This window comes from Protopterus annectens, chromosome 10.part0, assembly GCF_019279795.1.
Source record: "Protopterus annectens isolate FY-2018-M chromosome 10.part0, PAN1.0, whole genome shotgun sequence".
NCBI classification, from domain to species: Eukaryota; Metazoa; Chordata; order Ceratodontiformes; family Protopteridae; genus Protopterus; species Protopterus annectens.
Genome location: NC_056744.1, coordinates 1786323286 through 1786338740, shown reverse-complemented (window position 1 = coordinate 1786338740; position 15455 = coordinate 1786323286).

Below are 15455 nucleotides of genomic sequence, written 5' to 3'. Positions count from 1 at the left end.
ACACACACACACACACACACACACACACTAGGGTTGCCACCTTTTCAAATGACCAAAGTTGGACATTTTCGGGACACACATCAGATTTTGCAGGCCGACACATACCCACAGTCAGTACAAAGGATACAACTTAACATTTTTTCTTAAATAAAAGCTTATTCTTGTAGCAGTTTCGTTGCTTATTATGTTTCTTGCAACATTTAGGTATTTTAGATACAAAAATAACTATTTTATGCAACTATTACATAAAATATGGGACATAATTATGTCCTACAATCTCAGGACATTTGCCCTTTTTAATATTTTTTGTCAGGACACAACTGCCCAAAGAGGGGCTATCCCTCTCAAAGTGGGACAGGTGGTAACCTTAACACACACACACAAAGGAACATATGTGAAAGATGCAGTTTCCTGGTACTTGTTTACACAATGACAAAGTGTAAATAAATGAGCTGTAACTTGATGGTGTAAATTCTTACTCCACAGGCATGTAGCACTATAAATTAATGAGTTGTAACTTGATGGTGTAAGTACTTACCCCACAGACATGTAGCACTATAAATGAATGAGTTGTAACTTGATGGTGTAATGACTTACTCCACAGGCATGTAGCACTATAAACGAATGACTTGTAACTTGATGGTGTAAGAACTTACTCCACAGGCATGTAGCACTATAAACGAATGAGTTGTAACTTGATGGTGTAAGTACTTACTCCACAGGCATGTAGCACTATAAATGAATGAGTTGTAACTTGATGGTCTAAGTACTTACTCCACAGGCATGTAGTACTATAAACGAAGGAGTTGTAACTTGATGGTGTTAAGTACTTACTCCACAGGCATGTAGCACTATAAAGAAATGAACTGTAACTTGATGGTGTAAATACTTACTCCACAGGCATGTAGCACTATAAATGAATGAGTTGAACTTGATGGTGTAAGTACTTAACCCACAGGCATGTAGCACTATAAACGAATGAGTTGTAACTTGATGGTCTAAGTACTTACTCCACAGGCATGTAGCACTATAAACGAAGGAGTTGTAACTTGATGGTGTTAAGTACTTACTGCACAGGCATGTAGCACAATAAACGAATGAGTTGTAACTTGATGGTGTAAGTGGGTCAATATTAGAACATCGAAATTTCATTATTTTGAATGTTCTAACATCGACCCCTATTCAGCAAATGTTGACAACATCGAACATTCAAAACAGCAAATATTTTCCTAGGGGAAAAAATTTGCTGTTCCAAAACACATACACACAACACAAGCACACCAAACAAACAGCAATCCACACACATACACCCAAAATCTTGCAGGTAACCCTACACTAAACTGTATCAACACCACTAACTATCCACTTACCTTAACCCAAACCCTAACCCTAAGGTCCGTCACTATTGCACACTCACCTCACCTCACCCACGCCCTAACCCTAACTCACCTAATCTGCCCTAACCCTCACGTCCACATAATCGCACACATACCTCACTCGCACCCTAACCCTAACTCACCTAACCTAAGCCCAATTGCACACTTACCTGAACTCGACCCATAACTTTCCACCACAGCACTGAAAATAGCGAAACAACAGAAACGGACAACTGAATTCTTTCCCTAGGAAAAAATTTGGTTATCTGTCGTTTTGCTATTTTCAATGTTCGTTGAATAGGGGTCGATGTTAGAATGTTCAAAATAATGACATTTCAACGTTCTAATATGAACTCAGTGTAAGTACTTACTCCACAGGCATGTAGCATTATAACTGAATGAGTTGTAACTTGATGGTGCAAGTACTTACTCCACACGCATGTAGCACTATAAACGAATGAGGTGTAACTTGATTGTACAAGTACATACTCCACAGGCATGTAGCACTAAAAACAAATGAGTTGTAACATGATGGTGTAAGTACTTACTCCATAGGCATGTAGCACTAAAAACAAATGAGTTGTAATTTGATGGTGTTAAGTACTTACTCCACAGGCATGTACCACTATAAACTAATGAGTTATAACTCGAGGATGTAAGTACTTACTCCACAGGCATGAAGCACTATAATATTATTTATTTTTTATTTATTTTATTTTACATTTGATGACCGGGATCGTCTGACTGGATACATGTTCCCCCATTTTCAGCAGGGACCCCGGGGAGAAAAGCTCCAAACTTAAAAACAGATAAAGACAAGCAAGTTACAGTATATGCACAAACATATTGTTTTAACATACAAGTTACAGTCTCACATTTCAAGCTTATGAACAATACAGTTTATATACAGAAATATATACAAATATGTTGCAGTTTCTCTTATCATATACTATAAATGAATGAGTTTTAACTTGATGGTGTAAGTACTAACTCCACAGGCATGTAGCATTATAAATGAATGAGTTGTAACTTGATGGTGCAAGCACTTACTCCACACGCATGTAGCACTATAAAAGAGTGACTTGTAACTTGATGGTGTTGAGTACTAACTCCACAGGCATGTAGCACTATAAACAAATGAGTTGTAACTTGACGGTCTTAAGTACTTACTCCACAGGCATGTAGCACTATAAATGAATGAGCTGTAACTTGATGGTGTAAGTACTTACTCCACAGGCATGTAGCACTATAAACAAATGAGTTGTAACTTGATGGTGTTAAGTACTTATTCCACAGGCAAGTAGCACTATAAATGAATGAGTTGTAACTTGATAGTGTTAAGTAGTTACTCCACAGGCATGTAGCACTATAAACAAATGAGTTGTAACTTGATGGTGTAAGTACTTACCCCACAGGCATGTAGCACTCTAAATGAATGAGGTGTAATTTGATGGTGTAAATAATTACTCCACAGGCATGTAGCACTATAAACGAATGAGTTGTAACTTGATGGTGTAAGTACTTACTCCACAGGCATGTAGCACTATAAACAAATGAGCTGTAACTTGATGGCGTAAATATTTACTTCACAGGCATGTAGCACTATAAATGAATGAGTTGTAACTTGATGGTGTTAAGCACTTACTCCACAGCCATGTAGCACTATAAATGAATGAGTTGTAACTTGATGGTGTTAAGTACTTACTCCACAGGCATGTAGAACTGTAAACGAATGAGTTGTAAGTTGATGGTGTAAGTACTTACTCCTCAGGCATGTAGCACTATAAACGAATGAGTTGTAATTTGATGGTAAGTGCTTCCTCCACAGGCATGTAGCACTATAAACAAATGAGTTATAACTTGATGGTGTAAGCACTTACTTCACAGGCATGTAGCACTATAATTTCATTTATTTATTATTTATTTCATTTTACATTTGTTGACCGGGATAGTCCGGCTGGATACGTGTCCATTTTGAGCCAACGCCTGGGGAGAAAAGCTCCAAACTTACAAACAGATAAAGACAAGCAAATTACACTATATGCACAAACAGATTGTATTAACATACAAGTTACAGTCTCTAAATTTCAAACTTATGAACAATACAGTTTATGCACAGAAATATTTACAAATATGTTACAGTTTCTCTTGTCATATACTATAAATGAATGAGTTGTAACTTGATGGTGTTAAGTACTTACTCCACAGGCATGTAACACTATAAATGAATGAGTTGTAACTTGATGGTGTAAGTACTTACCCCATAAGCATGTAGCGCTACAAATGAATGAGCTGTAACTTGATGGTGTAAATATTTACTCCACAGGCATATAGCACTATAAATGAATGAGTTGTAACTTGATGGTGTTAAGTACTTACCCACAGGCATGTAGCACTATAAACAAATGAGTTGTAACTTGATGGTGCAAGTACTTACTCCACAGGCATGTAGCACTATAAGCAAATGAGTTGTAACTTGGTGGTGTAAGTAGTTATTCCACAGGCATGTAGCATTATAAATGAATGAGTTGTAACTTGATGGTGCAAGTATTTACTCCACACGCATGTAGCACTATAAACAAATGAACTGTAATTTGATGGTGCAAGTACTTACTCCATAGGCATGTAGCACTCTAATTTCATTTATTTATTATTTATTTAAATTTACATTTGTTGACCGGGATAGTCCGACTGGATACATGTCCATTTTCAGCGGAGGCCCGAGGAGAAAAGCTCCAAATTTACAAACAGATAAAGACTAGCTAGTTACAGTATATGCGCAAACATATTGTATTAACATACAAGTTGCAGTCTCTAAATTTCAAGCTTATGAACAATACAGTTGATATAGAGAAATATATACAAATATGTTACAGTTTCTCTTATCATATACTATAAACGAATGAGTTGTAACTTGATGGTGTAAGTACTTACTCCACAGGCATGTAGCACTATAAACGAATGAGTTGTAACTTGGTGGTGTTAAGTACTAACTCCACAGGCATGTAGCACTATAAACAAATGAGTTGTAACTTGATGGTGTTAAGTACTTTCTCCACAGGCATGTAACACTATAAATGAATGAGCTGTAACTTGATGGTGTAAGGACTTACCCCACAAGCATGTAGAGCTACATATGAATGAGCTGTAACTTGATGGTGTAAATACTTACTCCGCAGGCATATAGCACTATAAATGAATGAGTTGTACCTTGATGGTGTAAGTACTTACTCCACAGACATGTAGAACTATAAACAAATGAGTTGTAACTTGATGGTGTAAGTACTTACTCCACAGGCATGTAGCACTATAAACAAATGAGTTGTAACTTGATGGTGTAAGTACTTATTCCACAGCCATGTAGCACTACAAACAAATGATCTGCAACTTGATGGTGTAAATACTTATGCCACAGGCATGTAGTACTATAAATGAATGAGTTGTAACTGATGGTGTAAATACTTACCCCACAGGCATGTAACACTATAAACAAATGAGTTGTAAATTGATGGTTTAAGTACTTACCCCACAGGCATGTAGCACTCTAAACGAATGAGTTGTAACTTGATGATGTAAGTACTTACTCCACAGGCATGTAGCACTATAAACAAATGAGTTGTAACTTGATGGTGTAAGTACTTACCACACAGGTATGTAGCACTCTAAATGAATGAGATGTAACTTGATGGTGTAAGTACTAACTACACAGGCATGTAGCACTATAAACGAATGAGTTGTAACTTGATGGTGTAAGTACTTACTCTACATGCATGTAGCACTATAAATGAAGGAGTTGCAACTTGATGGTGTTAAGTACTTACTCCACAGGCATATAGCACTATAAACAAATGAGTTGTAACTTGATGGTGTAAGTAGTTATTCCACAGGCATGTAGCATTATAAATGAACGTGTTGTAACTTGATGGTGCAAGTATTTACTCCACATGCATGTAGCAATATAAATGAATGAATTGTAACTTGGTGCAAGTACTTACTCCATAGGCATGTAGCACTATAAACAAATGAGTTGTAACTTAAAGGTGTAAGTACTTACTCCACAGGCATGTAGCACTATAATTTCATTTATTTATTATTTATTTAAATTTACATTTGTTGACCCGGATAGTCCGACTGGATACATGTCTATTTTCAGCGGAGGCCCGAGGAGCAAAGCTCCAAATTTACAAACACATAAAGACAAGCTAGTTACAGTATATGCACAAACATATTGTATTAACATGCAAGTTACAGTCTCTAAATTTCAAGCTTATGAACAATACAGTTTATATAGAGAAATATATACAAATATGTTACAGTTTCTCTTATCATATACTATAAACGAATGAGTTGTAACTTGATGGTGTAAGTATTTACTCCACAGGCATGTAGCACTATAAACGAATGAGTTGTAACTTGTTGGTGTTAAGTACTAACTCCATAGGCATGTAGCACTTTAAATGAATGAGTTGTAACTTGATGGTGTTAAGTACTTACTCCACAGGCATGTAACACTATAAACGACTGAGTTGTAACTTGATAGTGTAAGTACTTACTTCACAGGCATGTAGCACTATAAACGAATGAGTTGTAACTTGATGGTGTAAGTACTTATTCCACAGCTATGTAGCGCTATAAACAAATGAGCTGTAACTTGATGGTGTAAGTACTAACCCCACAGGCATGTAGCACTATAAAGAAATGAGTTGTTCCTTGATGGTGTAAGTACTTACTCCACAGACATGTAGCACTATAAACAAATGAGTTGTAACTTGATGGTGTAAGTACTTACTCCACAGGCATGTAGCACTATAAACAAATGAGTTGTAACTTGATGGTGTAAGTACTTATTCCACAGCCATGTAGCACTATAAACAAATGATCTGCAACTTGATGGTGTAAATACTTATGCCACAGGCATGTAGTACTATAAATAAATGAGTTGTAACTGATGGTGTAAATACTTACCCCACAGGCATGTAACACTATAAACAAGTGAGTTGTAACTTGATGGTGTAAGTACTTACCCCACAGGCATGTAGCACTCTAAACGAATGAGTTGCAACTTGATGGTGTAAGTACTTATTCCACAGGCATGTAGCAATATAAACAAATCTGTTGTAACTTGATGATGTAAGTACTTACTCTACAGGCATGTACCACTATAAACGAATGAGTTGTAACTTGATGGTGTAAGTACTTACTCCACAGGCATGTAGCACTATAAAGAAATGAACTGTAACTTGATGGTGTAAATACTTAGTGTAAATACTTACTCCACAAGTCTGTAGCACTATAAATGAATGAGTTGAACTTGATGGTGTAAGTACTTAACCCACAGGCATGTAGCACTATAAACGAATGAGTTGTAACTTGATGGTCTAAGTAGTTACTCCACAGGCATGTAGCACTATAAACGAAGGAGTTGTAACTTGATGGTGTTAAGTACTTACTCCACAGGCATGTAGCACTATAATCTAATGAGTTGTAACTTGATGGTGTAAGTGGGTCAATATTAGAACATCGAAATTTCATTATTTCGAATGTTCTAACATCGACCTCTATTCAGCAAATGTTGACAACATCGAACATTCAGAACAGCAAATCTTTTCCTAGGGAAAAAAAATGCTGTTCCAAAACACATACACACAACACAAGCACACCAAACAAACAGCAATCCACACACATACACCCAAAATCTTGCAGGTAACCCTACACTAAACTGTACAAACACCACTAACTATCCACTTACCTTAACCCAAACCCTAACCCTAAGGTCCGTCACTATTGCACACTCTCCTCACCTGCGCCCTAACCCTAACTCACCTAACCTGCCCTAACCCTCACATCCACATAATCGCACACATACCTCACTCTCATCCTAACCCTAACTCACCTAACCTAAGCCCAACTGTACACTTACATGAACTCAACCTGTAACTTTCTACCACAGCACAGAAAATAGCAAAACGACAGAAACGGACAACTGAATTCTTTCCCAAGGAAAAAAATTGGTTATCTGTCGTTTTGCTATTTTCAATGTTCGTTGAATAGGGGTTGATGTTAGAACATTCAAAATAATGAAATTTTGACGTTCTAATATGGACTCAGTGTAAGTACTTACTCCACAGGCATGTAGCATTATAACTGAATGAGTTTTAACTTGATGGTGCAAGTACTTACTCCACACGCATGTAGCACTATAAACGAATGAGTTGTAACTTGATGGTGTAAGTACTTACTCCACAGGCATGTAGCACTATAAATGAATGAGTTGTAACTTGATGGTCTAAGTACTTACTCCACAGGCATGTAGTACTATAAATGAATGAGTTGTAACTTGATGGTCTAAGTACTTACTCCACAGGCATGTAGTACTATAAACGAAGGAGTTGTAACTTGATGGTGTTAAGTACTTACTCCACAGGCATGTAGCACTATAAAGAAATGAACTGTAACTTGATGGTGTAAATACTTACTCCACAGGCATGTAGCACTATAAATGAATGAGTTGAACTTGATGGTGTAAGTACTTAACCCACAGGCATGTAGCAGTATAAACGAATGAGTTGTAACTTGATGGTCTTAAGTACTTACTCCACAGGCATGTAGCACTATAAACAAAGGAGTTGTAACTTGATGGTGTTAAGTACTTACTGCACAGGCATGTAGCACAATAAACAAATGAGTTGTAACTTGATGGTGTAAGTGGGTCAATATTAAAACATCGAAATTTCATTATTTTGAATGTTCTAACATCGACCCCTATTCAGCAAATGTTGACAACATCGAACATTCAAAACAGCAAATCTTTTCCTAGGGGAAAAAAATTTGCTGTTCCAAAACACATACACACAACACAAGCACACCAACAAACAGCAATCCACACACATACACCCAAAATCTTGCAGGTAACCCTACACTAAACTGTACCAACACCACTAACTATCCACTTACCTTAACCCAAACCCTAACCCTAAGGTCCATCACTATTGCACACTCACCTCACCTCACCCACACCCTAACCCTAACTCACCTAACCTGCCCTAACCCTCACGTCCACATAATCGCACACATACCTCACTCGCACCCTAACCCTAACTCACCTAACCTAAGCCCAATTGCACACTTACCTGAAGTCGACCCATAACTTTCCACCACAGCACTGAAAATAGCGAAACAACAGAAACGGACAACTGAATTCTTTCCCTAGGAAAAAATTTGGTTATCTGTCGTTTTGCTATTTTCAATGTTCGTTGAATAGGGGTCGATGTTAGAATGTTCAAAATAATGACATTTCAGCGTTCTAATATGAACTCAGTGTAAGTACTTACTCCACAGGCATGCAGCATTATAACTGAATGAGTTGTAACTTGATGGTGCAAGTACTTACTCCACACGCATGTAGCACTATAAACGAATGAGGTGTAACTCGATTGTACAAGTACATACTCCACAGGCATGTAGCACTAAAAACAAATGAGTTGTAATTTGATGGTGTTAAGTACTTACTCCACAGGCATGTACCACTATAAACTAATGAGTTATAACTCGATGGTGTAAGTACTTACTCCACAGGCATGAAGCACTATAATATTATTTATTTATTATTTATTTATTTTATTTTATATTTGATGACCGGGATCGTCTGACTGGATACATGTTCCCCCATTTTCAGCAGGGACCCCGGGGAGAAAAGCTCCAAACTTAAAAACAGATAAAGACAAGCAAGTTACAGTATATGCACAAACATATTGTTTTAACATACAAGTTACAGTCTCACATTTCAAGCTTATGAACAATACAGTTTATATACAGAAATATATACAAATATGTTACAGTTTCTCTTATCATATACTATAAATGAATGAGTTTTAACTTGATGGTGTAAGTACTAACTCCACAGGCATGTAGCATTATAAATGAATGAGTTATAACTTGATGGTGCAAGCACTTACTCCACACGCATGTAGCACTATAAAAGAGTGACTTGTAACTTGATGGTGTTAAGTACTAACTCCACAGGCATGTAGCACTATAAACAAATGAGTTGTAACTTGACGGTCTTAAATACTTACTCCACAGGCATGTAGCACTATAAATGAATGAGCTGTAACTTGATGGTGTAAGTACTTACTCCACAGGCATGTAGCACTATAAACAAATGAGTTGTAACTTGATGGTGTTAAGTACTTATTCCACAGGCAAGTAGCACTATAAATGAATGAGTTGTAACTTGATAGTGTTAAGCAGTTACTCCACAGGCATGTAGCACTATAAACAAATGAGTTGTAACTTGATGGTGTAAGTACTTACCCCACAGGCATGTAGCACTCTAGATGAATGAGGTGTAATTTGATGGTGTAAATAATTACTCCACAGGCATGTAGCACTATAAACGAATGAGTTGTAACTTGATGGTGTAAGTACTTATTCCACAGCCATGTAGCACTATAAACAAATGAGCTGTAACTTGATGGCGTAAATATTTACTTCACAGGCATGTAGCACTATAAATGAATGAGTTGTAACTTGATGGTGTTAAGTACTTACTCCACAGGCATGTAGAACTGTAAACGAATGAGTTGTAAGTTGATGGTGTAAGTACTTACTCCTCAGGCATGTAGCACTATAAATGAATGAGTTGTAATTTGATGGTAAGTACTTCCTCCACAGGCATGTAGCACTATAAACAAATGAGTTATAACTTGATGGTGTAAGCACTTACTTCACAGGCATGTAGCACTATAATTTCATTTATTTATTATTTATTTCATTTTACATTTGTTGACCGGGATAGTCCGGCTGGATACGTGTCCATTTTGAGCCAACACCTGGGGAGAAAAGCTCCAAACTTACAAACAGATAAAGACAAGCAAATTACACTATATGCACAAACAGTCTCTAAATTTCAAGCTTATGAACAATACAGTTTATGCACAGAAATATATACAAATATGTTACAGTTTCTCTTATCATATACTATAAACGAATGAGTTGTAACTTGATGGTGTTAAGTACTTACTCCACAGGCATGTAGCACTATAAACGGATGAGTTGTAACTTGGTGGTGTTAAGTACTAACTCCACAGGCATGTAGCACTATAAGCAAATGAGTTGTAACTTGATGGTGTTAAGTACTTACTCCACAGGCATGTAACACTATAAATGAATGAGCTGTAACTTGATGGTGTAAGTACTTACCCCACAAGCATGTAGAGCTACATATGAATGAGCTGTAACTTGATGGTGTAAATACTTACTCTGCAGGCATATAGCACTATAAATGAATGAGTTGTACCTTGATAGTGTAAGTACTTACTCCACAGACATGTAGAACTATAAACAAATGAGTTGTAACTTGATGGTGTAAGTACTTACTCCACAGGCATGTAGCACTATAAACAAATGAGTTGTAACTTGATGGTGTAAGTACTTATTCCACAGCCATGTAGCACTACAAACAAATGATCTGCAACTTGATGGTGTAAATACTTATGCCACAGGCATGTAGCACTATAAATGAATGAGTTGTAACTGATGGTGTAAATACTTACCCCACAGGCATGTAACACTATAAACAAATGAGTTGTAACTTGATGGTTTAAGTACTTACCCCACAGGCATGTAGCACTCTAAACGCATGAGTTGTAACTTGATGGTGTAAGTACTTACTCCACAGGCATGTAGCACTATAAACAAATGAGTTGTAACTTGATGGTGTAAGTACTTACCACACAGGTATGTAGCACTCTAAATGAATGAGATGTAACTTGATGGTGTAAGTACTAACTACACAGGCATGTAGCACTATAAACGAATGAGTTGTAACTTGATGGTGTAAGTACTTACTCCACAGGCATATAGCACTATAAACAAATGAGTTGTAACTTGATGGTGTAAGTAGTTATTCCACAGGCATGTAGCATTATAAATGAATGAGTTGTAACTTGATGGTGCAAGTACTTACTCCATAGGCATGTAGCACTATAAACAAATGAGTTGTAACTTAAAGGTGTAAGTACTTACTCAAAGGCATGTAGCACTATAATTTCATTTATTTATTATTTATTTAAATTTACATTTGTTGACCCGGATAGTCCGACTGGATACATGTCTATTTTCAGCGGAGGCCCGAGGAGCAAAGCTCCAAATTTACAAACACATAAAGACAAGCTAGTTACAGTATATGCACAAACATATTGTATTAACATGCAAGTTACAGTCTCTAAATTTCAATCTTATGAACAATACAGTTTATATAGAGAAATATATACAAATATGTTACAGTTTCTCTTATCATATACTATAAACGAATGAGTTGTAACTTGATGGTGTAAGTATTTACTCCACAGGCATGTAGCACTATAAACGAAAGAGTTGTAACTTGTTGGTGTTAAGTACTAAATCCATAGGCATGTAGCACTTTAAACGAATGAGTTGTAACTTGATGGTGTTAAGTACTTACTCCACAGGCATGTAACACTATAAACGACTGAGTTGTAACTTGATAGTGTAAGTACTTACTTCACAGGCATGTAGCACTATAAACGAATGAGTTGTAACTTGATGGTGTAAGTATTTATTCCACAGCTATGTAGCGCTATAAACAAATGAGCTGTAACTTGATGGTGTAAGTACTAAACCCACAGGCATGTAGCACTATAAAGAAATGAGTTGTACCTTGATGGTGTAAGTACTTACTCCACAGACATGTAGCACTATAAACAAATGAGTTGTAACTTGATGGTGTAAGTACTTATTCCACAGGCATGTAGCACTATAAACAAATGAATTGTAACTTGATGGTGTAAGTACTTATTCCACAGCCATGTAGCACTATAAACAAATGATCTGCATTTTGGTGGTGTAAATACTTACGCCACAGGCATGTAGTACTATAAATGAATGAGTTGTAACTGATGGTGTAAATACTTACCCCACAGGCATGTAACACTATAAACAAATGAGTTGTAACTTGATGGTGTAAGTACTTACCCTACAGGCATGTAGCACTCTAAACGAATGAGTTGCAACTTGATGGTGTAAGTACGTATTCCACAGGCATGTAGCAATATAAACAAATCTGTTGTAACTTGATGATGTAAGTACTTACTCTACAGGCATGTAACACTATAAATGAATGAGTTGTAACTTGATGGTGTAAGTACTTACTCCACAGGCATGTAGCACTATAAAGAAATGAACTGTAACTTGATGGTGTAAATACTTAGTGTAAATACTTACTCCACAGGCATGTAGCACTATAAATGAATGAGTTGAACTTGATGGTGTAAGTACTTAACCCACAGGCATGTAGCACTATAAACGAATGAGTTGTAACTTGATGGTCTAAGTAGTTACTCCACAGGCATGTAGCACTATAAACGAAGGAGTTGTAACTTGATGGTGTTAAGTACTTACTCCACAGGCATGTAGCACTATAAACTAATGAGTTGTAACTTGATGGTGTAAGTGGGTCAATATTAGAACATTGAAATTTCATTATTTCGAATGTTCTAACATCGACCTCTATTCAGCAAATGTTGACAACATCGAACATTCAGAACAGCAAATCTTTTCCTAGGGGAAAAAATTGCTGTTCCAAAACACATACACACAACACAAGCACACCAAACAAACAGCAATCCACACACATACACCCAAAATCTTGCAGGTAACCCTACACTAAACTGTACAAACACCAATAACTATCCACTTACCTTAACCCAAACCCTAACCCTAAGGTCCATCACTATTGCACACTCACCTCACCTGCGCCCTAACCCTAACTCACCTAACCTGCCCTAACCCTCACATCCACATAATCGCACACATACCTCACTCTCACCCTAACCCTAACTCACCTAACCTAAGCCCAATTGCACACTTACCTGAACTCAACCTGTAACTTTCTACCACAGCGCAGAAAATAGCAAAACGACAGAAACGGACAACTGAATTCTTTCCCAAGGAAAAAAATTGGTTATCTGTCGTTTTGCTATTTTCAACGTTCGTTGAATAGGGGTTGATGTTAGAACATTCAAAATAATGAAATTTTGACGTTCTAATATGGACTCAGTGTAAGTACTTACTCCACAGGCATGTAGCATTATAACTGAATGAGTTGTAACTTGGTGGTGCAAGTACTTACTCCACACGCATGTAGCACTATAAACGAATGAGGTGTAACTTGATGGTGCAAGTACATACTCCACAGGCATGTAGCACTAAAAAGAAATGAGTTGTAACATGATGGTGTAAGTACTTACTCCATAGGCATGTAGCACTATAAACGAATGAGTTGTAACTTGATGGTGTTAAGTATTTACTCCACAGGCATGTACCACTATAAACGAATGAGTTATAACTCAATGGTGCAAGTACTTACTCCACAGGCATGTAGCACTATAATATTATTTATTTATTATTTATTTATTTTATTTTACATTTGTTGACTGGGATAGTCCGAATGGATACATGTTCCCCCATTTTCAGCAGGGACCACGGGGAGAAAAGCTCCAAACTTAAAATCAGATAAAGACAAGCAAGTTACAGTATATGCACAAATATATTGTATTAACATACAAGTTACAGTCTCACATTTCAAGCTTAGGAAGAATACAGTTTATATACAGAAATATATACAAATATGTTACAGTTTCTCTTATCATATACTATAAATGAATGAGTTTTAACTTGATGGTGTAAGTACTTACTCCACAGGCATGTAGCATTATAAATGAATGAGTTGTAACTTGATGGTGCAAGCACTTACTCCACATGTATGTAGCACTATAAAAGAATGAGCTGTAACTTGATGGTGTAAGTACTTACTCCACAGGCATGTAGCACTATAAATGAATGAGTTGTAACTTGATGGTGCAAGCACTTACTCCACATTTATGTAGCACTATAAAAGAATGAGCTGTAACTTGATGGTGTAAGTACTTACTCCACAGGCATGTAGCACTATAAACAAATGAGTTGTAACTTGATGGTGTTAAGTACTTATTCCACAGGCAAGTAGCACTATAAATGAATGAGTTGTAACTTGATGGTGTAAGTACTTACTCCACAGGCAAGTAGCACTATAAATGAATGAGTTGTAACTTGATGGTGTAAGTACTTACCCCACAGGCATGTAGCACTATAAATGAATGAGCTGTAACTTGATGGTGTAAGTACTTACTCCACAGGCATGTAGCACTATAAACAAATGAGTTGTAACTTGATGGTGTTAAGTACTTATTCCACAGGCAAGTAGCACTATAAATGAATGAGTTGTAACTTGATGGTGTAAGTACTTACTCCACAGGCAAGTAGCACTATAAATGAATGAGTTGTAACTTGATGGTGTAAGTACTTACCCCACAGGCATGTAGCACTATAAACAAATGAGTTGTAACTTGATGGTGTTAAGTACTTATTCCACAGGCATGCAGCACTATAAATGAATGAGTTGTAACTTGATGGTGTTAAGTAGTTACACCAAAGGCATGTAGCACTATAAACGAATGAGTTGTAACTTGATGGTGTAAGTACTTACCCCACAGGCATGTAGCGCTCTAAATGAATGAGCTGTAATTTGATGGTGTAAATAATTACTCCACAGGCATGTAGCACTATAAACGAATGAGTTGTAACTTGATGATGTAAGTACTTACTCGTCAGACATGTAGCACTATAAACAAATGAGTTGTAACTTGATGGTGTAAGTACTTATTCCACAGCCATGTAGCACTATAAACAAATGAGCTGTAACTTGATGGCGTAAATATTTACTTCACAGGCATGTAGCACTATAAATGAATGAGTTGTAACTTGATGGTGTTAAGTACTTACTCCACAGGCATGTAGAACTGTAAACGAATGAGTTGTAAGTTGATGGTGTAAGTACTTACTCCTCAGGCATGTAGCACTATAAACAAATGAGTTGTAACTTGATGGTAAGTACTTCCTCCACAGGCATGTAGCACTATAAACGAATGAGTTATAACTTGATGGTGTAAGCACTTACTCCACAGGCATGTAACACTATAATTTCATTTATTTATTATTTATTTCATTTTACATTTGTTG